This window comes from Natrix helvetica (genome assembly GCF_964273705.1).
Source record: "Natrix helvetica genome assembly, chromosome: 5".
Taxonomy (NCBI): domain Eukaryota; kingdom Metazoa; phylum Chordata; class Lepidosauria; order Squamata; family Natricidae; genus Natrix; species Natrix helvetica.
In genome coordinates, this window is record NC_138551.1 from 42,718,400 (window position 1) to 42,727,297 (window position 8,898).

An 8,898-nucleotide genomic window follows, 5' to 3' on the forward strand; every position below is an offset into this window, starting at 1 on the left:
GCATGTCTTTATTTCTTAGGTTTTATTCAATTCATTCATATAGATTTGCTATAAACCAGTCCAAAGGCTTAGATTGAAACTAAAATGCACGTTTAAATGGAGCCTACTTCCAGGGATTCTCATACATTCTCTACATAAGGACTGCTTCCTATGCTTTTGATTCAGAAGCAGATCTTTCTAATTTTGTGGACGGGTGAAGCAAAATGTAATCAGATTTCACTGTGCATGTGAAAATGCTCTTTTAAAATGTTGTTTTCCCATGCAACATTTTTGCAACAATCAGATGAAATAGGCTCTGGGTATTTAGGCCAATAAATACCATCAGGAACTGAAGCCCCACTTCCTCAATCTTCACCATATCCAATATTTTGCCCAATAAATCAATTGCACTAAATTGGAAACAATGCTTAACTATAAAAAATGAAGCTTGCTGATACTCTCTGCAACTGTATTATGATGGCCTTACTTTAAGTACAAAGTATTGTCTCAGAGGGAATCTTGAAACAAGATACAACTCAAGTAGAAAACTTCTTGGTGAGTGCTAGCCACTGGTTAGCTTTGGAAAAACCTTCCTCACTTCACTAGGGCTACTTTTAATCTCATTCCAGTAAGGAGCTAATATCCTGTTCTTCGCATACGGTTTTATTCTAATCCAAGATGAACAGCAAAACAAAAAATGTGTATGATCTGATTAAATGTTAATTCCTTTAAATAAAAGATGTCAAAAATAAGACAATATTGATGTGGCACAGCAGCCAAAGTTGATTTCTACAAAAGATCCACAGGTGAAAATTAACCCTAATTTCTGAATTGGAGTCCTGCCTTTGAGTGGAATTAGAGAAAAGGAACTCTGCATTTGCCCAAAGGCACAGTTTTTAGCCAGATTTTATACTCTGCAATGCTGGTGCTAAACAATTAGGGGCCATGCAAAAGGCAAAATATGTTACCATAACTAAACTATTTAGAAATAATGTGCGCTTCTGGGGAAACAAATAGGAGTCAACGAATTGGAGTGAGGCTATGTGGAACTCTTCATTTTATAAAACTATCTATGATGCTACAGAACGATCATCTTATTTCTTATGCAGATGTATTAACCATTACTCTTCAGAAAATAAGTTCAATGTAGGAGTTCTAAAACAACAAAAAATATTTCTGCAAAGCTTCCCAGAAAACAACAACAACAACAACAAAAATTATTGACACCAGTTCTCTTAAAGCTACACATTCCTGAAAAATGTTTGCAAACAAGCCAGGGAGAAAAATTAAATGCTCGGCGAATCTTCATAAGCTACGCACCAACAGCGCAAAGAAAGGAAAGTTCCGACTCATCACCCTGCGAGGGTGATCCAAGGAACAGATGCGTTAACTTCGGTCTTGGGTTGCAATCCTAAGTATGCTTTCCTCAACACTTCGCGGCTCCCTCCTCAAAAGCTTCGCATTCACCCATAACTCTGCCAATTTCCCTACAAATGGCTAAAAGCAGAGACTGGAGGAAATGGCGAAGGTTTGGCTTCTACCTCTCCTTCTCCGTGTCCAAAGCCAACGGAGGGAGGGAGGGAGAGAGAGAGAGAGAGAGCGGGCTCACTCGCAGCGCACTCAGCAGATTGCCATCTGCGCCGTCTTTCGAGTTTCCCTGCCCGCTCTTTGTTTTCCAAATAGTTCTGCGCTGACATCATAGGGGTTTGGATTGCAATTAACATTCCTGCTAAGTGAGAACTAGAAGCATCGGGCAGCGGCAGGCAAGACAAAGCCAAGGCTACCGCTCGCGGGGTAGAACTCTCCCAGCACCTGCATTGCCAGCAAACCGCTCCCCCCCCCGCACTCTCCCGTCGCAAAGAACAGCAGCTTATATACTGCTACACTCGCTTCCCCCCCCCCAAAAAAACCCCAAAGATTTCGAAGCGTTTGCGGGCAAGTATTGTCATTTTGCAAGCCACTGGGACAGCTGCGCGCAGGGAACGGAGAGCCATTTAGTAAAAAAGTTGCAGGGAAAGCGAATGGGGAAAGGTGTGGGTAGGTGGGCTACAGCGGTAAAGATGCCCAAGGGAGATTTTTTTTTAAAGGCCGAAAGATAAAGAAGAAGAAAACAAATAACCAATAAGCTTTGGGCTCGCAGTTCTGCTCCGGCCACCAATGCCAGAAACGGTCTCCGATCTTGGAAAGGGGTATTGCAGGGGGGAAAAGGGGTCCTTGCCCGTAGCTGCTCTTCGTTCCAGCCGCCAGACATCTGTCGCGGCCGTCTCTTTTTCCCCCTCCCGACCGAACCTCCAGCGGCGTGAAACTTACCCAACCATAGCAGCCGGAGTGGCCCGGTGACTGTGCCGCACGATTTGAGGGTTTCTTTTTCTGGCTGCGGAACCTGAGCGCCGAAAAGGAAAAAGGGCGTTCGAGCCCTTCCAGCGCCTCCGCTCGTGCTGCTGCCCCGGGCAACTGAGGGAATGTAAGTTGTCTCTGCGCGCGCGTGTGTGTTTGAGTGTGTGTACGTGCGTGCATGGAAGCCTAGCTTCCTTGCCCAGAAGAGCCTGCCTGCGTTCGCCCCTGCTGGAAGGAAGGCGACTGCGCGCAGCGCCTGCCTCCTCCAGCTGCAAGTCGAGGCGAGGAGAAAGAGGCTGGGCTGCGCAAGAGGCTGATGCTATGTCAGGAATGCGAGAGTTTTCAGGTTCCCCACTGGGATCAAAGTACGCAGCTCGCTTTTAAAGAGCTTTGCCGTGGCGGCTCTGCAGTTGCGTTCGGAGCCAAAGGCCGGAAGAGGGCGTGCTCCAGTTTCTCCCCAACTCTCACAAAATAGTACTCGACCGGTGCAGCAGACTAAATTCTGCAGCTCGATTTAAAGGCTGCCTCGGTTTATATGGCTTCCATTTGTAGAGACGCTTTGCTGGGCCGTAATCAGGGGTGAAATGCAGCAGGTTCGTACAGGTTCTGCAGAACCGGTGGTTGGCCCCGAGAGTGGGGATGGGATTTTGCTGTATCCTTCCCCTGCCACGCCTACAGAACTGGTAGTAAAACAAAATTGAATTTCACCACTGGCCGCAATGGCTTCGCAGTGGAGAGCTGCTGCTTTGAAGGGCACAGAAAGACTTTGGAAATAAAATGGAAAAAAAAGAGAGGCAAGAATGGACCCTGTGGACTTAAGGAAAGTCGCGTATCATCAGCTTTCCCATAAATAAGAGCTGCTGTATGAGGTTATATAAAAGAAGGGCTTAGCTATTTTCCTTCCTACCTGCCCTGCAATGAGATGTGTCTGTCTGGAATTTATACTTAATCTTTCTGCAAAAGATCAGGTCAGAATTGGGCTCCAGGCAAGTGCTTCCCGAATCTCAGCCACCCTTTTCTGAATATAAACTATGGGTGCAGGGACTTTCCAGGAAAAGGCCAAGACTCATTCAACAGAATGAGCAGGAAAATTATCCAGTAAAACAAAGGTGATTTCCTAGAAATTAAAATAAGAGAAATAATACACAATCGTTTCCTCCACCCAAAGGCTACTGAAGCCATGATGTAAAAGCATTTACCTCTAATGCTACGTAGTTGCACATGCAGTTGGACAATCCTGAATTTCTCTCTGTGTGCTATTGCGGTTTTAGAGTTGGTATTTGGGGAGGTTTAGTTCAGACTGACACATCTATAAATCCAGGTAGCTTGTTGTATTTTGGAGATTGCTTGGCAAGCCTTGTCTTAATCCCAAATGCATTGGTCATAATCCTAAAGGAGAAGGAAGCCATATTCTTAGTAATGAAGATCTTAGCCAACGAACTTTGGCATCACTGGCAGTTCAGGAATCAATTGGGAATAGCTTGACTATTCAGGACCATCTGACTGAAGACATGAAAAATATTTGTCAATTCCACTGACATGCAGCACAGACATGTGATGCCATTATTTAAATCAGTGTTTCTCAAACTTGGCGACTTTAAGTCCTGGGGACTTCAACTCCCAGAATTCCCCAGCCAGCTGGGAGTTGAAGTCCACAGGACTTAAAGTTGCCAAGTTTGAGAAACACTGATTTAAATGATTTTTGTATAGTTAAAAGAGAATTCAGGACATGGAAAAAGAAAATATAAGTACATGTTTCCAATCATACAGATTTAGCATTGTTAAGTATAAGTTACTGGTTTGCTAGATATAGTCTAGTTAACAAGATGCCTCCTTTCCACATATAATAATATTATTTTAAAAACCTATTTTCAGTTAGAGGTTAAAACTGGGAGGTCATGTACTCTGAACTCAAAGTCCCAACCATGACTCTTCTTTTAACATTTTTCACATCTACCATAGTTTCTTCTAATATTTTCATGTCTCATTTGCAACAGAGGTAGACAGAAAATATTCTGGGATCACTAATAAAGCTTCAGGTGATTTGAAATAATCCCCAATCCCCAATTGATTAAGAAGAGCTAGCTTGAATATCTGTTTTGATGGAACTTTGTAACTGCAGGTGGCATCTCACTTTTCTGAGTCATTAAGGGGCTCTGATTCACCTTTTGTGTTTGAGTCCAACTAATGGGCTGTAGGGTTCTAAGAAAAAATCCATAGCCCATTAATATAAAGGATACCTTACCCTAATCTATTGTTGTGCTGATGATTTTCCACTCAAACACTCCATCCCTCCCCTTTTCGAGAAAGTCACTTTCTCTCTCCATCCCCTCCAGTGCTCTTTCTGTTTCTTGCCAATTCAGTGAAGCCCAGTTACTCTTGGTTGGTTTAAACCTGGACCAAGAAAAAACAGTACATGTCAACAGTACTCATTCTTTGGGATAATGCAACAGGTGCTGAACGTCTTGGATCCTGGCATGGAACAGTCTGATCCAATTGCTTTTATGCCAGTGAGACATGCACCTGCAAATGCTTCCTACTGCAATCATAACTTTGGGAATACATCAGGGCTTCTCAAACTAGGGGCCATGAGCAATCCTGTATTAACTATTGAACAAAATAAGCAGGGGTTTTGGGCGCCAAGGGAAGGAGACACCACAAAGTTTTTTCACTGGTTCTTGTGTTATTAATCACCACGATTTACTTTAGTGGATTTCCCCCCCGTAATTGTTCTTTTCTGCTGTGTTTGATCTACATTGTTAAAAATGTTTGCTTTGGCAGATTGAATGACTAAAATTTAAAAGTTTAATAATCAGACGTCACATTTATTTTACTTCTATCAAGGGGGGCCACTGTTGGGATGTGATTAGCGCATCAGTTGGCCTTTATACAGCCCTGGCCATGACCTGTAGTGAGGTTATATGCATTTTAGAGGGGGGGGTCAAAATCATCTTCAGGCTTGGTGAGGCCTGTTTCAATGTGGGAGCTTGGGCAGATTGCACTTCAGACTTCTTCTGGGGCTTCCATTTGTAACAGAAGGACAGTCAAAACTCACATGGTGCTTCACCTCCATTAATTTGTCACTGTTGAGTTTGAGAACTGCTGGGGTTCTCAACTGCTACAGATTAAATATTTTTTGTTTGTTTAGTTATTCAAGATAAAACATAACAGAGTAAACAGAAATAAAATATCCTTAATAATCTCCCATCATAACCAGCAACTAATAAAAATTCAGAGAGTAGCTATTCACTGCTTACACATTTTTTGAAAATGTTTCTTCCATCTTCTGAATGATTAAAAGCACAAGATTTATTTTTGTCCAATGAAATAATTGGTTTTATTCATGGGAGAAGGTCACACAAATTCATTTTAGGAGACAGGTACTTCATTATTTTGAGGACACCTGTTTTACACTAGGGATGCATCTGATGAGAGGCGCCAATAGAAGGAGGCAGTTACCAACTTGCTTTCTTAAATTTGTCTGCACATCAGTATTTTGCCTTTGGCTCTAGTTCCAAAGACAGAAGGCTGACAGTTGCATTTAAGTGGAAGTTAACATGAGTGAATACTAATTCCTTCATGCCCCTCCCCAATCGTCTAGAAAGAAAGCCAGCAGCTCTTAATATTTCTCTGTGTCATGGTGCCTGCTACACGACGACAAAAGGATTTTCTGGATTTAAATAATATATTATGCCAGAAATTAAACACATCACACTATAATGTAGTGACTGATCCATAATATTGGAGCTGGTTTATCAGAAGGACCATCTCTCTCTGATTATACCTGCCTGTTCTGTAGGAGAGGCAGAGAAGGCATGCTGAAGGTTCCATCTGACGGGAAATTACCTATGGCAGCTCCCATTAGACACCAATCTGCAGATGGATGTTTCCCTTGATTTGGAATTGCTATCCCAAACTTTTTTAAAATTTTATTTCTAAGAAATTGTTCTTGTTATAACTAAAGGGGAAAATTTAAAATATTTATTACCCAAGGATGTTTCTAGTAGGTCCTTCATATTTACTTATTAAATTTATTCGTTACCCATCTCACTTTCCTGCCACTCTAGGAAGCTTATAATGACAATATAAAAAATTAGAACAGTAAGAAGTACGTACATCAAAATTAACAAAGATAGTGGAATCATGCTAGTTAGTCTTAAAAATAAATATGCTAGGGAGACTGCACCGAATACTTTGATCAGGAGTGACTCCACTTACCCAAAAAACTGGTATTTAAAAAATGTGATGATAGAAAACATATTAAGGTGGTAGAGAGCTGCCTCTCTAATTTCCCTTTTGATAAACCAATATTCTGAGATTTGGCAACTATTTTCAGAGAGTGTTCATATTATGCTCTATTAATGTTCTGAAAATTCCACCTGACTCAAAAGATCTGTCTATAATTCATTGTGGCAACCTACCCAATTATGGCTTATTTAATAAACTATGATAAAGTAATCCATAGTTTAGCCTGATGTGTGAACAGTAAGTCCCCAGAATTCTGTTTCTTCCTTCCTTCAACTTAGGTAGTTTCAATCAAGCATATCTTATTTTATGGATTATAATTTATAAAACATTTTTATTCTCCCGTTCTGTTACATATCATGCTGCTCAAAATAATTGATAATTACCTTGCAACATTGAAAACATGGATTCCCAAAACAACACACCGAACAATACTACAAACATTAATGCTGAGCAAAGGATTATTCTTACCTGAAAAATAATCGCACTGAGAATTTTTTTTTCTGAAACAAGGCCTGAGTTTTTCAAGTGACGGAGATCAAATGAAGGGGAGAGGGAATGCCTGTTAAATTGTTATTTGGGGGGTGGGGACTGAGAATACCTCTTTGGAAGTTGTGGTTGGTTATGTGGCTTTAAGGACAGAAAGGAGCATTGTTGCAAATTGTGCTCATGGATTTGTGCGAGGATGCCTGAAGCAAGTGTTAGCAGCTTGTGGCTAAGAGGGGGCAGTTATTGGCAGGGGATCAGCCTGCTGCCTGCCAGCTGCCTATGGAAATAAATCTCCTTTAATCAAAGCTGGGAGAGGATCTGTTGTCTTCAATGCCAAACAAGCCTGATTAAAAAAGAAAGAGCCTGCCTTTGCCATCTGCTCTTCCCACCGCATGCCTCACAATGCGGCGTCTCTCCCCCTCCTCCTCCTGTCGGCCCCCAATTGACAGGTGATGCCTGTTTGGAACTCACAAGGAAAGCATCATATCCTTTGACTTGCAGGTACATTCCAAAGGGAACGCTGGGAATTCCTTCTATCTTTCCAGGGCCTTTGGATGACGTCTCCAAATTATTTCCTGCTGCACCCAAAGGATGTATAATGAACTGGTCTGGTGACTGAGGATTTGGCTGAAGACATACTTTTCTAAGGATATAAGCACTGAGGCTTTATTTGAGGATAATTGTATTAATTAACCTTTAAATCTAGTAGCAGGAAGTACCTGAGGCAGTTTTTCCCAACCTGGTAACTTCCAGAATATCCCAGACATATTGGGAATGTCACTTCCAGAATTCCCAGCACTGAGATTCCTACAAAACCAAACCATAAAAGTCATAATATGTCCCAGTTCAGTGTTTTCCATCCTGCGCAACTTCAGCTAGCTGGGGAATTTTAGAAGTTGAAGTCCACATATCTTACATTTCCTGAAGTTGAAAAACATTGCTATAGGCAGGCAAAGGCAGTATATGCCGCTCCTCATTAACTGCTTCGTAAGTAGATTCAGAAATTCTCACAATATTGAAGGAACCATATTTCAATCAACAAAGAAGAAATGAAAGGATATTTATAAAAATGTATTGTTTTTTATCATAGCTTCGTTGTTGCATAAAAAGAAAGCCCTGTAACTTTTGCACATAGAAAACATGGTAGTTTGGATAGTTGGGTGCAATGAAGTAAATCAGTCACAAATATAAGAAAAATCAGGATAACTAGGTGCAACAACTGAAAATGAAAGTATATTTATGGCATAGAAAGATGACTATGCAAATGAATCCATATGCTTATTCAAGGCTGGGAATGTTAAAAAGCAGGACTAATTAACATAGATATACAAGAAACAAACAATGAGTTGGATTAGTTGTACTTAATGTGGATTCATTCATTTTCATAGGCCTGTTCTAAGCATGAAAAAGTCTGGATCCAACTCCAAAAGTATATCCCCAACCTAATCCTAATTATTGAAAAATTGACTGTTTTTAATTTTACATAACATCTGGAAAATGCCCAAGCATAATATTTGGCAGATTTAAATAGGGATAGAAGTGAACAAAAACAAAATGTGTCTTTCATTCTTCTAATCTGATATATGGAGGGATGTTTAGAGATCCTAAGCATATTCATATAAGTGTTTTTTTTTTAATTTTTAAAATGATTAGACTCTAAACGAATTCTTCGGGTACTATATAAAATAGTTCAAGTGATATAAATACAATACAATGAAAATCAAATATAGTGACGGCATAAAAGAGAAGTATAGGAACTGGCATAATGATAACTGTTAAGGCAACAGAAATAACTCAAGATAAAATCAAACTTCAGGGATTAATTTTTTTTAGATATTTTCAAGGTCA

General features: G+C 40.6%; 1 protein-coding gene across 2 annotated transcripts in view; it reads right to left on the reverse strand.

Moving 5' to 3' along the window:
* Nucleotides 1–7,137, reverse strand: part of AMOTL2 (angiomotin like 2) — a 29,491-nt gene extending 22,354 nt beyond the window's left edge. Inside the window, exon 1 of one of the 2 annotated variants that reach the window (XM_081954783.1) lies at nt 7,033–7,137. The gene's annotated coding sequence lies outside the window, so the exon portion shown is untranslated. Of the gene's footprint in view, nt 1–2,289; nt 2,688–7,032 lie in introns of those variants that run through there. The other variant, XM_081954782.1, reaches the window with a different exon arrangement.
* Nucleotides 7,138–8,898: the final 1,761 nt, after the last annotated feature.